This window comes from Panthera uncia, chromosome B1, assembly GCF_023721935.1.
Source record: "Panthera uncia isolate 11264 chromosome B1, Puncia_PCG_1.0, whole genome shotgun sequence".
NCBI lineage: Eukaryota > Metazoa > Chordata > Mammalia > Carnivora > Felidae > Panthera > Panthera uncia.
In genome coordinates, this window is record NC_064811.1 from 153,462,013 (window position 1) to 153,477,644 (window position 15,632).

The 15,632-nt window shown below is 40.1% G+C and overlaps 1 long non-coding RNA gene across 1 annotated transcript in view; it reads left to right on the forward strand.

Moving 5' to 3' along the window:
* Positions 1-936: 936 nt before the first annotated feature.
* LOC125923258 (uncharacterized) overlaps positions 937-15,632 on the forward strand; it is a 70,625-nt gene continuing 55,929 nt past the window's right edge. The window contains exon 1 of the long non-coding RNA XR_007457974.1: positions 937-1,041. This is a non-coding gene — a long non-coding RNA (uncharacterized LOC125923258). The remainder of the gene's footprint in view (positions 1,042-15,632) is intronic.

Consider the following 15,632-nt stretch of genomic DNA (forward strand, 5'->3'; position numbering starts at 1 on the left):
TCTTGTTTCACCCCCAGCTTGTACCATAGCTCTATGGACAGAGTTTAGTCGGTAACGTTGATCTGTTCAGGAAATATCCTCTGGGCTCCTATGGCTGCTAGTCAAAAAGCCAGTTGCTAGAGGGAGGATTTCCATGATGGGGAGGGTAGGCGCATTCTGGGGTGAGCCAGCAGCTGCTGACCTGGCCCGTCAGGACCAGCTCAGAGCCATCTGCGTGGCCTGCTCTTGATTGGTTGGACACGGAAAGGAATGAAAACCAATCAAGAAAGATGACCTTTTGTGGAATTAAGCAATTTGCAAGCAGCTGCAGGGGTACTGGGACCCCAGTAAGAGCAAGCAGATTTGCCTGGCTTTTATGTTGGACTCACATCAAACTCGTTAATGTCAATAAGAAAGAAATTGAGCTTGTCTTTGTTGTGAGCCTAATGAAGCCATTGCTGGTTGAGCAAAATCTCTCCCTTTGACTTCCCTCTCTGCCTTTTTTCTGCTTCCTTTTATTTAATGTTCTTCTTGGCAGTGGCTCTTTCACTCGTTTCAAAAAGGAAGAGGAGATAGGGAAGAGGAAGAGAAGTTTAAAAACCAAGAGAAAGTTTCAAGTGAGGGTTTAGCCCTTTTCCATGGCGATATGCTTAGAGCCTCCCAAATCCGACTCTGGGAAAACTCTGCCCCAGACTGGTGGTGGTGAGGTGAAGGTGGGGCACGGTTATGTTGTGGGTTAGAATTCACACCACTGGACGGTGGGGTCCCCCCGCCCCTCTGTGGAACCCCTTCTCAATGGGATGTGTCTCATCTGGGAACACTGGTCAGTTAGACCTCTAATTGACTCCTAGGTGGTAAGTTAGGTTGTAGACAACACAAAGCCCATCTCAAACTGACCTAAGCAAAAGGGAGCCTTTGTTTGCTCATCTGTCTGAAACCTGCCAGGGTGAAGTTCATGTCCTTGGAAACATGTTCCTCTCCCTCTCTCACCTCTGCAGTCGGCTTCCTTGTCTGGCTTCATGTAACAGTTTCTGGCAACTGCAGAGTAATATCTACCCAAGTGTAAGTTCACCAGCTGGTACCATATTACTCCCATACTCTATCATAACCAATCATTCTTTATATTCAGTTTTCCTGCTCAAATTATTATGTGCTTTCTCTCTCGCGATTGGACCCTGATTGGTAAACAGTGCAAAAAATGTCCTCATACGTATCCCTTTATGGACCTGAAATTTTATTTGGGCATATATACCCCCAAACAGCCTTGCTAGAACACGGGGTAAGTGTTTGACTTACCTACATAGTTCCTGACTGCTCTTTTGAGTAGCTATACTGTCTGTACCTTCACTATATGGGTGTACTTGTACTTGTGTCCCACCTGACCATCAAGATTTGAAAACAGCTTTCAAGTTTTTGCTTGTCTAACAATGATGAGGCAGTACATTATTTTTCTAAATTGCGTGTCTCTGCTTATTAACATCTCTTTATATTCTTGTTGGCCTTTAGTTTCATCCTCTGTGAACTGCCTTTCCGTATGCTTTGCCCATTTCTTTCATCAGTGTTTATGACGTTTTCTTGTTGAATTGTAGACATTCTTTGTATATTCTGGCAAACATTCCCTTGTCAGTTTTTGACATTGCAGATATCTTCTCTCAATCCTTCCTCTGTCTGCAAACTTTGCCTGTGGTATACTTTATTGAAAAGAAATCCTCTTTTTGAGGTAATAAAAAAGTTGTTTAAGTGTTCTTTTTACCCCCAAAATATTCTGTCACGTATCCTCAGATGTATAGTTTTACTTTCACATTTAGGTTTTCTTTTTTCTTTTTTTTTTTTCTTTTTTTCTTTTTTTTTTTTTTTTTTTTTTTTTTAACATTTATTTATTTTTGAGACAGAGAGAGACAGAGCATGAACAGGGGAGGGTCAGAGAGAGGGAGACACAGAATCTGAAACAGGCTCCAGGCTCTGAGCTGTCAGCACAGAGCCCGACACGGGGCTCGAACTCACAGCCCTCACGGACCGCGAGATCATGACCTGAGCTGAAGTCGGCCGCTTAACCGACTGAGCCACCCAGGGGCCCCTCACATTTAGGTTTTAAATATGCTAAGTGTACTTTTGATTGTGGTGTTAGAAGTGACCCGTGTATTTTTTTCTAATTATTGAGCCAAAAAAATAATATTTTAAAGGAGAAGAGAATATGAATGTCAGCCTTTGTGAGTGACCAAAAAGTAGTTACGACAAAGTTTAAAGGAAAAATGAATTGTCAAGACTAATATACATAAAATAAGATAATGTATCATAAAATAATCTATTCCATATCATTATGGTAATTACAGAAATGCTGATTATGATAATTTTTGAGTGTTAGATTAAAGCATTAAACCCAGAGACCTCATGGTGATTGTCTAACTGTGGCTTTGAATGACATTATTCCACTTATGAGAAATTTCATCTTTCTATCCACTACCCAGTTTTTGTGAATAATTGTCTGGCTTGGTTGCCTTGAATCCATTTTTTTAATGCAATAGTATATCACTTTTACTTCTCCATTCTCAGGAACACAAACCTTCTCTATTCTCAGGACACATCATTTGAGTGGGATCTACCCTAGATCAGGAGTAGATTATGTAGCCCAGGATCAGTGGTCATGGCCCCCAAATTCCCTAGTTTAGTGACTGGTCACTGAGAACATATGACCTGTGTCTGGCCAATTGAGAAACTCTATTTCCATGTGACAGTGATTGCCTTGGTAATTTCATATTGATCCAATCATAGTTAATCCCAAGATACTAAATCATCACTTTAAAAGTTTTTCTTGGTCTTTAAACCAAGTACTATATAGTGTTTAGAAGGAAAAGGCCAGATGTGTGTGTGTGTATGTGTGTGTGTATGTGTGTGTGTGTGTGTGTGAAGCATGTGTATGTGCGTGTGAAGCAATATGGATATAAAGCAATATGGATAGAATTTAAAACTAGGTGCTGAGTGAAGAAAGACCTAGAACACAGTACTGTCTTTGTAAATACACGCACACAAAACAACAGTGTATTTTTGACTAGATTTCATTTAGATAGCAGATATATACCAAGTACAAGTAAAACCTTGGACTGCAAGTAACTTGTTCTGCAAGATGAGCAAACATTTCTAATACATTTTAACTTAATAAACGAGTGATGTCTTGCAATACGGGTAGTACGTGATGCTGAATGTCACATGATCACAACTGAGCCAATGGTTCTTCTCTTTCTCTTTCTCTCTCTCTCTCTCTCTCTCTCTCTCACTGAGGATTGTGGGTGATCATCAATGCAATGTCACATTTCATTGAAATCCTTTAAAGGAGGCAAAAGCAAGTGTTACTGGATAGGTTCCTTGTTAAAGTTGCATGAAAAGAGAAAGATTCCATTGAGCCAATAGATGGCAGTGACTCCGTTAGTGATAGTGAAAGTCATCCTACACAATAACCTTCCTCTCTCTTGCCTCCCTCACACCAGCCACGAAGGTTTTCAAAGGAAAGTGCAGGTTAACTTGTTTATTTTCTTTATATTTTGTATTTTCTTTATTGTTTTGTATTCTGTTACAGTATTGTAATCATTTTTATATGAGTATTTTTGGGTTGTGGAATGAACCATCTGAGTTCCCATTATTTCTTATGGGGAAATTCGTTTTGATATACAAGTGCTTTGGATTCCAAGCAAGTTCCTGGAATGAATTATGCTCGCAAACCAAGGTTTTACTGTACTTGAGAATGTTTGGTATGTGGGAGATGTCAATAAAAGTAAATATAAACTAAAAAGGGAAGGCTTTATAGACAATTTACAGTAGTGTGCCACGAACTGAAGAGTGTGGTTAAATTAACTTTTGGCACATAAATCAAAAATTTTGAAAAATTTTATTTTTATCATTGCAAATGTTTAGACAGTATATTCTCAGTGTTCAACAAGTAGTTTTTGATTTACCTAGTCTTTTGGGATGAGTGATATCTTTTTCTAAAAAATTTTTTAAGTGTTTATTTTTGAAAGAGAGAGAGAGAGAGAGAGAGAGAGAGAGAGATGGAGGGGGCAGGAGGGAGGGGACGAGAGAGAGGGAGATGCAGAATCTGAAGCAGGCTCCAGGCTCTGAGCTGTTAGCACAGAGCCCAAGGCGGGGCTTGAACTCACAGACTTGGGGCTCGAACTCTTGAACCGTAAGATCACAATCTGAGCAGAAGTCAGATGCTTAACTGAGCCACCTAGGCGCCCCATGGGATAAGTGGTATCTTTTCATTAGTTAAAGGACTAAAGGGAAAAATACCAAAACAGTAATATAGGTCATGATGAAAACAATAATAAATAAAAATTAAAATATAATTTAAATTTCATTTTAGAGGTGAAACTTTACGAAGATTTGCTCAAGAAGGACTGTAAGTAAAAAGTCTAAAAGAGAAGAAGGCAATGCTTTTTTTTTTTTAATGTTTTATTTTATTTTTGAGAAAGCTCACGCATGAGCATGAGTGTGGGAGGGGCAGAGAGAGAGGGAGACAGAGGACCTAAAGCGGGCTCTTCTTTGGTAGCACAGAACTGGGCTCAAACTCATGAACCTTGAGATCACGACCTGTGCTGAAGTCAGACCCTTAACCGTGGAGCCACCCAGCACCCTTGGCAATGCTTTTTGAGTAACAAGCCATGCTGTTTCATTTACTTAGAAATTAAGTAACATGACAGCGAGGTCAGGGAAATGTGTGCAGTGTCATAAGGTAGGTGGTTAAGATGAACCCTCTGTGACAAAAATAGTTTATAACCTTGATGATCTAACAGTTTACTATAGCAAACATTTTAACAAATACTCCTGTAACAAATATGTGTAGTACCAGAATTGTAAATCGGCAGTCCTTGGGATTGTTAAAGCTTTCAATATTGCAAGGAAGTTCTTTGCCATTCTTAGTAAACTTTCTTGGACAGAACTCAACGTTATGCTGACAAGATACACTCGAAGTCCATAGTTAACTTAAATTTTATGTGTTGGATGTGAATGTTCACTCCGCTTTTCCTCCAATCCAACAAGATGGAATGTCTGGTTAGATACTTTGTCTTCTCAAAGCTCCCATTCAGTCTTCCAGTTCTCTTCAAGGGCTCTCATTATACTGCTAATTAGGTTTTGTAGCCTTTGGCTTCAGTGACATTTTCTACTCAAGACTGAATTTAAAAATATAGGGCACCCCTGGAGGAGAAATGTTATCAGAGGTCTGTGATTTCCCTGGCGGGCACTAGGAGTGAAACTTTACCATGGCTGGAGGTATGAATCTGGAATTTTATATTTTAACCTGATGGGAACTAGGGAAATATGTTACCACACCAAGCCTAAGTGTTTTGAAGTCAAGGATTCTGTTCCCTTTTCTTTGTGTTTCCCCACATGAAATGCAGATTATAATAAATGCCATATACGTACTGAAATTGATTCTCCTGCTATCATTGAACTCAGCAGCAAAACCAGAGAATGTGAATAGTGAGTAAATAATGTTACAGATTATTGCCTAGATCCACACCTTGGATTTTCCATTTTCCTTGTTCATGCTGTTGTTGTCAGAAGTATTTCTGTATGCAGAGTGATGCTTTCTTAGGGGAGACTCCATGGTTAAAGCTCAGAGCATACGATTTTATTTTATTTTTTATTTTTATTTTTTCAACGTTTTTTATTTATTTTTGGGACAGAGAGAGACAGAGCATGAACGGGGGAGGGGCAGAGAGAGAGGGAGACACAGAATCGGAAACAGGCTCCAGGCTCCGAGCCATCAGCCCAGAGCCTGACGCGGGGCTCGAACTCACGGACCGCGAGATCGTGACCTGGCTGAAGTCGGATGCTTAACCGACTGCGCCACCCAGGCGCCCCGCATACGATTTATTTTAACAGCATAACCAACCTTCTAGGAATCCTATCCTTATATATTCCAAGTTGGTAGGCAAATGGTTACTTACCAGGGGAAAATATGAAACATTAATATGCCAATACCATCCATCTCTGAGTTTAGGAAAGCAAAATCTAAAATTACATACTATAATATGATTTTGATAAGAGATACCATTTAATTGACTTCTGTCATAGCTGTAAGAAAAAAATCATCTGGCAAGGGGCCCTGCTACACAGTTTTTTTGTTAAAGTTTGGATTTCTTTTCTTATGGGGGTTGCTTCAACTAGATGAGATGATTCTTTCACAAGAGGCATGTTGACATATAGGGACGACCTCCTGCTTTCAGCGTGGAAATTTGGAGAAAAAGTTATAGAACATTAACCCAAGATGAGGAAGGCCGTCACTTGATGTTTCATGCCAAGAATGGTTAATGGTTTCCTAAAGTCTACCCTCTCTGCTACCTGAGCCACTGTGTGGATGTAAGGTGACTCTGGTGTCATGGAAAGAACACGTGAACTCTGGACCAGGTACCGCTTCTCTTCTCTTGTATGAACGGTGTCTGGAGACACATAGGACGTTTGTGTTTACAGGTAGATGGCATATTCTCTCCTTGGGGGAGTCTTCGCATGTGCAGAGTGTGGGTATGTATATATATATGAGGATACAGCATAAAGAGATATGTGTGTGTGTATGTGTGTGTAGAGTAGTGGAGTGCTATCTATATACTATGACTCAAAGCGTGTCACTGGAAGTTTCACTCATCTGATCCACCTACATATTCCCCCTATCCCCCACTGACTCTGTCACTTTTCATGGTGCCCCAAATCCTGCCGGTTATTCATGGCTTTGAATTAATTAAGCGACAGAGGCCTCTGTCAGCACCCAAACATTTGGCGGTAATTAATATATTAAATAATTATCCATAGTAACTGGACTCTCAGTTTAGGTGGTTTGGCAGAAACAACCAGATCACCGAGGAGGGAAAACCAGAATAGGAAGTTTTGATGGTTAATGGTTGAGGGGGGAATCAGGGAAGGTCCCGAGTGTGTGTGTGTGGGGGTCCAGGTTTGGCAACGTGCCTCACTAAATATCTCAAAGGAGAATTTGGACAACTAAGGCTCATCAAAAGGTTTTGGGCCTGGAAAGCAGGGAAAAAAGGGAAAATACATCTCCAAAAGGTAAACAGAACCCTGAAGATCAGCTTTGCTTATAAGTTTTCTGAAGTCTGGCTCTCCCTTTCTTTCCCTTAATTGCACTTAAGGTCAAGTGCAAACATTTCAGGTGCCATAGAGAACCCACATGGGTCTCTGTTTAGCTGAATATGTTTTATGTCTACATATTCTTTTTTGTTATTAAAATTTTTTTGAGTTTATTTGTTTTTGCGAGAGAGACAGAGCACAAGTTGGGGAGGAGCAGAGAGAGAGGGAATGAGAGAATCCCAAGCAGACTCCGCACTGCCAGCATGGAGCCCGATGTGGGGCTCGAACTCACAACTGTGAGATCATGACCTGAACCGAAACCAAGAGCCAGACGCTCAACCGACTGAGCCACCCAGGCGCCCCTATGTCCACATATTCTTAAAAAATAGTCTCCTAGTCAGTATGGCTAGGAAGGTACATACATAAGACTCGAGAAGAGCTATGTGATGTGTGCTTATTTATTCCTAGAAGAAAGGGAGATGTGCTATCCTGAGACACAGGGCTCGTCATTAAAAAGTCTGACACTACAGTGTTTCAACAGTAAGTAATTCATCTTGAGTGAATGAAAGGAAACAGGAGACGAATTGCTGTATAATGGGGCGAGTCAGTTAAATAACATAAGTAAGGGGGTAAGTTCGCTAAAGAACCAGGTGAGTTTAGATAGGCAGAAGGGTGACCTACCTCAGAAATGTGCTGAGCTACTGGAATAATAGAACTATTTACCTAAACCGAGGAGCACAGATTGGCCATGGCATCGATCTTGAAATTCTTTTTGTCTGAGGAAAACAATCTCACTTCTGTACAGCAGGTGGCAGCATTGCTGGCCGCAATCCCTGCTCGGCTACGGTTGGCTGAGTTTGTGTGATGAATCTGCCAAGGCAGAAATGCTTGTTTGCATTACAGGAGACTGTAGCTCTTTAGAATTTCATTAAGAAGAGAAAGACTACTCTTATTGCTATTACAATCATTTTCCATTTTCCATGCGTCTCTAGAGCGGACAAATAAGGTAGCCGTGTTATAAGTTACTGCATGGTTAATTCAAAACCAGAGGTAAGAATTTGTTGAATTCTTGCCCACAGTGAAAATAGATGCATTGCTTTTAATTGTATTTGCAAATAATATTAGTGGCTACATCTTGGCAAGATCACAGTCTGAAAATACTCATTGTGTTGGCTAAAGCCTCACGTTCTTAATTTCCAGCTAGAGAAATTATTCTTGTTACCTGTTTTATTTTCTTGAGTCTATCTAGTGAACAATGCCTTATTAAATGGTAATAATTGACAAATTTCTACCATGCTCTGAGTTTCCGCAGAACATGTACATTCTTAGATTGTGAGCTCCTCGAGAGTAGTCATTGCATCTTAATTATGGTGTATTCCCAATATTGACAGAATACATAATCATGATATTAAATATTTACTGAGTGCTTACTCTATGCCAACCAATGTTCCAAATACTTATGTATTAATACAACTCCTTCTCATCAGGATGCTATGAGGAAGATGCTATTATCTCTATTGTATAGATGAGGAAACTGAGGCACAGAGAGATTAAAGTAACCTCTGGAAAATTTTCAGGATATGCTAGTCTTGGTTACTTTTTTTTTTTTTTAATTTTTTTTTTTTAACATTTATTTATTTTGGAGACAGAGAGAGAGAGAGAGAGAGGGAGAGAGAGACAGACAGAGCATGAGCAGGGGAGGGGCAGAGAGAGAGAGGGAGACACAGAAACCGAAGCAGACCCCAGGGTCTGAGCTGTCAGCACAGAGCCCAACGTGGGGCTCAAACCCATGAACCATGAGATCATGGCCTGAGCCGAAGTCGAATGCTCAAACAACTGAGCCACTCAGGCACCCCGGTTACTTTTTGGTTTCTCAATGGTGTTTTGGTGTGGTATTCCTCAGAATGCTAATTGTGTGAGGTCATTAAAAGTTAATGCAAGGCAGGGCAGCTGGGTGGCTCAGCCTGTTAAGCGTCTGACTTCAGCTCAGGTCATGATCTCAGTTTGTGGGTTCGAGCCCTGCTTTGGGTTCTTGCTCACAGCTCAGAGCCTGGAACCTGCTTCTGATTCTGTCTCTCCCTCTCTCTCTGCCCCTCCCCTGCTCATGCTCTGTCTCTCTCTCTCTGTCAAAAATAGATAAACATTAAAAAAAAAAAAAGGTTGATGCAAGGCAGCATTTCACATATTTAAAAAAGTGTATTGTGTCATTTATGCAAATACTGTCTGATTCGACTTATGTGAGGTATCTAGAGCCGTCAAATCCACAGGAATGGAAATAGAATAGTGGTTGCCAGAGGCTGAGGGAAGGAAGAGATGGGGAGTTGTTGAATAGATACAGAATTTTAGTTTTATAAGATGAAAAATTTCTGGATAATTGTTGTACATCAGTGTGAATATACTTAACACCACTAAACTGGTTAAGATGCTAAATTTTGTGTTACTTTTTTTACCACAATTAAAATTGGTTAAGATGCTAAATTTTGTGTTACTCTTTTTACCACAATTAAAAATTTAAAAAGAAACTTGTTAATGGTTAAGATGCTAAATTTTGTGTTACTCTTTTTACCACAATTAAAAATTAAAAAAGAAACTTGTCCAAAGAAACAAACAAACAAACAAACAAAAACACATTTTGCTATTATGTAGTGAGTTCAGTTTGTAGTTAATTAAAATTTTATTTGAGGGTCTTAAAAATTGAAATTATATTTGTTGGACCAGGAAGCAACATAGCACGCTTGATTGTATCTTTTTATGTTTCTAACAATGAATTAAAAAATTCCATCTGAAATGCCAAAAGCCCTTGATTAAGAGAGTTAATGATATGCAAACGTTTTTTTATTGTGGCAGAAACCGCGTAAAATCTGCCCATTGTAACCATTTTTATGTATACGTTCAGTAAAGTGTACTCACATCTTAGTGCAACAAATATCTACAACTATTTCCTCTAATGACTCTGCAACTCTACACCCATTCAACACTAATTCTGTCCCCTACCCTGCCCCAGCCTTAGGCAACTACTTTTCTATGTTCTGTTTCTATGATTCTGAGTATTATATGGTTCATATGAGCGGAATCAGACAGTGTTTGTACTACGGTGACTGGCTTATCTTGTAAAATGCAACAGGATTCCCTACTTTTTAGAAGCTGTGTAATATTCTGTCATCCGTATATACTACATTTCCTTTATCCGTTCATCTGGATGGGTTGCCTTCATCTCTTGCCTACTGTGAATAATGCTGAGATGTACATGGATGCGTAGATCTCTCTTTGAGATCCTACTCTGAGTATTTTTGGCTCTATACCGTGGAGTGAGATTGCTGGATCATCTGCTAATTTAGTTTTATCTTTTTGAGGAACCTCCATACTATTTTCCCTAATGGCTGCACCAACTTACATTCCCACCAACGGTGCACAAGGTTTTCAATTTTTCTGCATCCTTGTGAGCACCTGTTATTTTCTGTTCTTTTGATTTGTATTTCTCTTGTGGTTAGTGATGTTGAATGTTTTTGCATATGTATGCTGACCATTCTTACATCTTCTCTGGAGAATTGTCTGTTAAGTCCTTTGCCCGGTTTTTTAATTGGGTTAGTTTTTTGTTTTGTTTTATTTTGTAGTTGAGTGGTAAAAGTTCCTTATATATTCTGGATATTAGCCCCATCAGATATATGATTTGCAATTATTTTCTTTCATTCTTAGATTGCCTTCTTGCTCTGTTGATTGTTTCCTTTGCTCTGTAGAAGTTTAAGTTTCACGTAATCCCATTTTTCTCTTTTAGCTTTTGTTGCCTGTGCTTTTGGTATCGTGTCCAAGAAACCATTGCCAAATTTAGTGTCTTGAAGCTTCTCCCTAATGCTTTCATTTTGTTTTATCGTTTTAGGTCTTGTGTTTATACCTTTAATCCATTTTGAATTAAGGTAAGGGTCCAGACTTCATTCATTTGCATGTGCGTCTCTAGTTTTCTGAGTGCTATTTGTTGAAGAGACTGTCCTTTTCCCATCATCTAGTCTTGGCACCCTTGTTGCAAACCATTTGGCCATACACGCAAGGGTTTATTTTTGGGTTCTCTGTTCTATTCCACTGGTATATGGGTCTGTCTTTATGTCTGTGCCATTTTATCTTCATTACCATAGCTTTGTAGTATGTTTTGAAATCAGGAAGTGTGAGGCTTCCAATTTAATTCTTTTTGAGGACTGTTTTGGCTATTCAGGGCCCCTGAGATTTCTTATGGATTTTAGGATCGTCCTATTTCTGGAAAAAAAAATGTCCTATTGGGATTTTGATAGAGATTGCATTGAATCTGTAGTTTGCTTTGGGTAGTATGGGCATTTAGTAAACAGTTTCTAAATTATTAAGTATACCTCATTTGTAAAATTTTACCATAAATATGGTATAGTAGGAAGAATCTTAGACTTTGAGACTGAAAACTTGGATTTAAATAATTATTTTGCTTTGTGACCTCATGCAAATTACTGTAGATCTCTGAGCCATAGTTTTATCACCCTTGTAAAAATAATAATCCTTTGTGCCCTGTAGAATTATTAAATAGATTGAATTTGTTAATGACAAGAGAGAACTCAGGAGTATTGATAATCCTTTTTAAAAAAGTCTTTTTCATGTTTATTTATTTATTTATTTTGAGAGAGAAAGAGCGAGAGAGCATACCAGCGGGAGAGGGGCAGACAGGGAGGGAGAAAGAGAATCCCAGGCAGGCTCCATGCTGTCAGCATAGAGCCCGGTGAGGGGCTTGATCCCACAGACTGTGAGGTCATGACCTGAGGTGAAATCAAGAGTCGATGCCCAACTGACTGGGCCATCCAGGAGCCCCAGTGATGATAGTTGTGAAATTATGATCAATACTAGTAATGCCTTACATTTACATGGCAAATTATGTAGAAAAATCTATGCTTTATGTTAGAATAGACTATCCTAGCTTGTAAAGTCCTAGAAGGCAAGGAGTAGTTCTTCTTCAGTGTTTGTATGTGTGATGTAGAAACACAAGCAACAGATTTATGGTGCTGACAGCTGACAGTGATAGTTGAGATGGTCAGGGACAATATTCTCAAACAGCAAAGAACAGTTTTTCACTTGGGAATTAGATACACCTACAGTCTGACTCTCTTAAGTAACCCAACCTAAACTGGTATCAGGGGTAACCCCTTATTATAGGTATGGACTTTTACAAAGTAGAATTTCTTTCTCTTTTTCTTTCATTACTGTTTTGTTTATCCCACCACCTAGAGATCTAGCTCCTATCACTGTTAACATTCTAGAACACATTCTTTCCTGTTTTTTGGTTTTTTTTTTTTAAGAAAAAAATTTTGAGAGAGAGAGTATGTGAGTGTGAGTGGGGAGGGAGGCAGAGAGAGAGGGAGAGAGAGAACCCCAAGCAGGCTCCACACTGGCAGCATGGAGCCTGTTGAGGGGCTTGAATCCACAAACCATGAGATCATGACCTGAACCGAAATTAATAGTTGGACATTTAACTGATTGAGCTACCTAGGTGCCCCTCCTCCTCCTTATTTAAAAAAAAATTTTTTTTTAATGTTTATTTAATTTTGAGAGAGAGTGACAGAGCAGAGAGAGAGAGAGAGAGAGAGAGAGAATCTGAAGCAGGGTCTAGGCTCTGAGCTGTCAGCACAGAGCCTGATGCATGGCTTGAACCCAGGAAGGGTGAGATCTTGACCTGAGCCGAAGTCAGATGCCTAACCAACTGAGCCACCCAGGCGCCCCTCCTTCCTGTTTTTTTTAATGCATATTGCTTACAAAGCTGAACCTAAACTGTACATATAATTTTGCATCTTACCTTTTATAGTTAAAACCGTATTACAGTCATTTCCCCTTGTCTAAGTTTCCGTAAAATCGTATTAATGGCTGCATAATATTTTATCATTGGATTTATACTAATTGATTTAACCAATATCCTTTTTTAAAAAAAGTTTATTTTGAGAGAGAGAGAGAGAGAGAGGGAGAAGGAGAGGAAGGGGCAGAGAGAGATGGAGAGAGAGAGAGAGGGAGGGAGGGAGGGAGGGAGGGAGAAGGAGAGGAAGGGGCAGAGAGAGAAGGAGAGGGAGAATCCCAAGCAGGCTCTGTGCTGTTAGCACTGAGTCTGACATGGGGCTTGAACTCACAAATAGTGAGATCATGACCTGAGCTGAATCCAGGAGTTGGACGCTTAACCAACTGAGGCACCTAGGTGCTCCTAACCAATTTCCTAAATGTGGGACTTTTAACATTATTCAATTTTTCATATTAATACTAAGATTTTGTTGTCACCCCTGTGGAACCATTGATCCAGACCCAACTTTGTTTCTTCGTTAGGAGAATGAGCTCAACTCCCTGGATCTAAGGGTTATGGTTCCTATGGAAATTTTTAGTCAACGTGGACATGCCAAGGAGGCTGTGGCGGTCTCTCTGAGATTCAGTGGGGTCTTCAAGGAACCTCCAAAATGCTTACAGTTGTGTCGGTCCCTCAAGTTTCTTTTGTAAAGCTGGGAACAGCCTGATGTTGCCGCAACAACTTAACAAATGAGAATCCGCCTCAGAGTCAATAGTAATTATAGGAATTTATCACAATTGCCAATCAAGGTGTTCTGAAGAGACTCCTCTTTCTTGTTAAATTAGCTTTCACTGCACGCAAACAGTGAGTTATCTTTAGGAAATCAATTGCAGGGAAATTACAGCTTTCATGGAGTGATATAACCTTGCCAACTGTCTTGTTATACATAATTCCTCTACCAAGAAATTCAGCTGGGCTCATATGACTTATTTGGGAAGATCATATTTCAATGCAGGAAATGTGGAGAAGTCAGCTTCTAAAGGCCTGAAAAGAAGGTGGAGGCAAGGACCTTTGGAACATCCCCAAACCATTGTAGCCAATTGAACCATCACCACAGAAGAGATCAGTAGCCTGGGGCTTGCCCTCTCAAAAGATCTTGATCTGGAGGATTTAGGGGGAGCAGTTGGTCACTGGTGGTAGATGTTACTGGGTATGCTTTATGTACGTACGGTAGAGGAAACTTTAGTTGGAGGCTACTTTGGATTATTACTGAGCTCTTTAAAGAAGCAGTAATCTAGAAGGTTTTTCTGAAAATCCCTGGTAATACAGAATGATCAGGGATCATTTCCTGCAGCAGAGGAAGTCCATTTTAGCCTTTCAGGTCTGCTGCAGGTTTCCACATCAAATGTATGGCTCATTGATGCTATAACAAGATGGTAATTAATATGCAATTAACCCAGAATTACCAGGGAATTACCATGTGGTTTTAAAATGAACTTGACTAGGCAATTTTTATATTGATTGGCTGTACCCAGTGTATGTTTTCCTCCCAGAGCATTTGTGAATGTGTTACATGATACCGGCAGTCATGAAAATCAGACAAAATCTAGACTCTCACCTTAGCATGACCCACCTGGGCATGGCATGTGTATAAAATACATAGGTCTTGGGAGGTTATTAGTTGAAGGCAGAAGGGCCTCATTAAAAAAATTAAAAAAATTTTTAAATTTATTTTAGAGAGAGTATGTGTATAAGCAGGGGAAGGACAGAGGGAGGGAGGGAGGGAGGGAGAGAGAGAGAGAGAGAGAGAGAGAATGAATCCCAAGCAGGTTCCATGCTCAGCATGGAGCCCAACACAGGGCTAAATCCAACAACTCTGGGATCATGACTTGGACTGAAATCAGGAGTTGGATGCTCAACTGAATGAGCCACCCAGGCGCCCCCAGAAGGACTTCTTTTAAGTTATGTGTAAGTACTGTGTTAAACACTTCTTCCATAGGCTTTCTCATTTAGTCCTTGCCTCAACGTGGTGAAGTCAGACTGGATTGTTTCCATTTTACAGATCAGGAAACTGAAGCATTTACTCAATGTCACAAAGCTCGAAAATGGCAGAGGAGGAATTTGAATCCAGCCAGTGAACTCTTAGGTCCATCTTCAATGCCTCTGTCCTTGCTGTGTTTTCTAGCGAGGGCCCCTGAGGACCCTACACAACCAGTCGTGCATGAAAGCACACCTTCATTATCAGTCTGTTGGATATTGCCTGTCTTGAGAATATCAGAGACAATTTCTCTCTCCAGAAGCATGGTCTGTCTTTGGTAGATGGATAAATGATAAATGCAGGTTCCGGGGAGGGGCAGATTGCCAGGACTGTACTCCTATTTCTACAACAAAACATTTGTGTGATTTTGGTTAAGTCACTTAATATTTCTAGCCTCAGTGGCCTCATTTTCTCTCAAAAGAAAAAAATGCATCAATGAAGGCTATGACTTCTTCCAGAAACTGGGTTTTTACTTCTGTGGAATTAATCATTTTGGGTACACTCCTGCATTATCATAGAGTTTCAGGGCTCTCTAACATCATCCTGAAATTGGGAATTCAGACCGAGAGCCTGGTTAGAACCCATAATGACATTATTCGCAAAGGGTCACTAGGGATGGAGGAAGGTGCAAGGCAAGAGAAATGAAGCTTTGAGAGAAGGTGGCCAAGGAAGAAGGATCAGAAAGGGATAGTCAGGGAGAAAGAAGTAGGCACTACCATTTGTCAGGCTTCAGTCACAGTGGAAACTAAGGGAAAACTACTG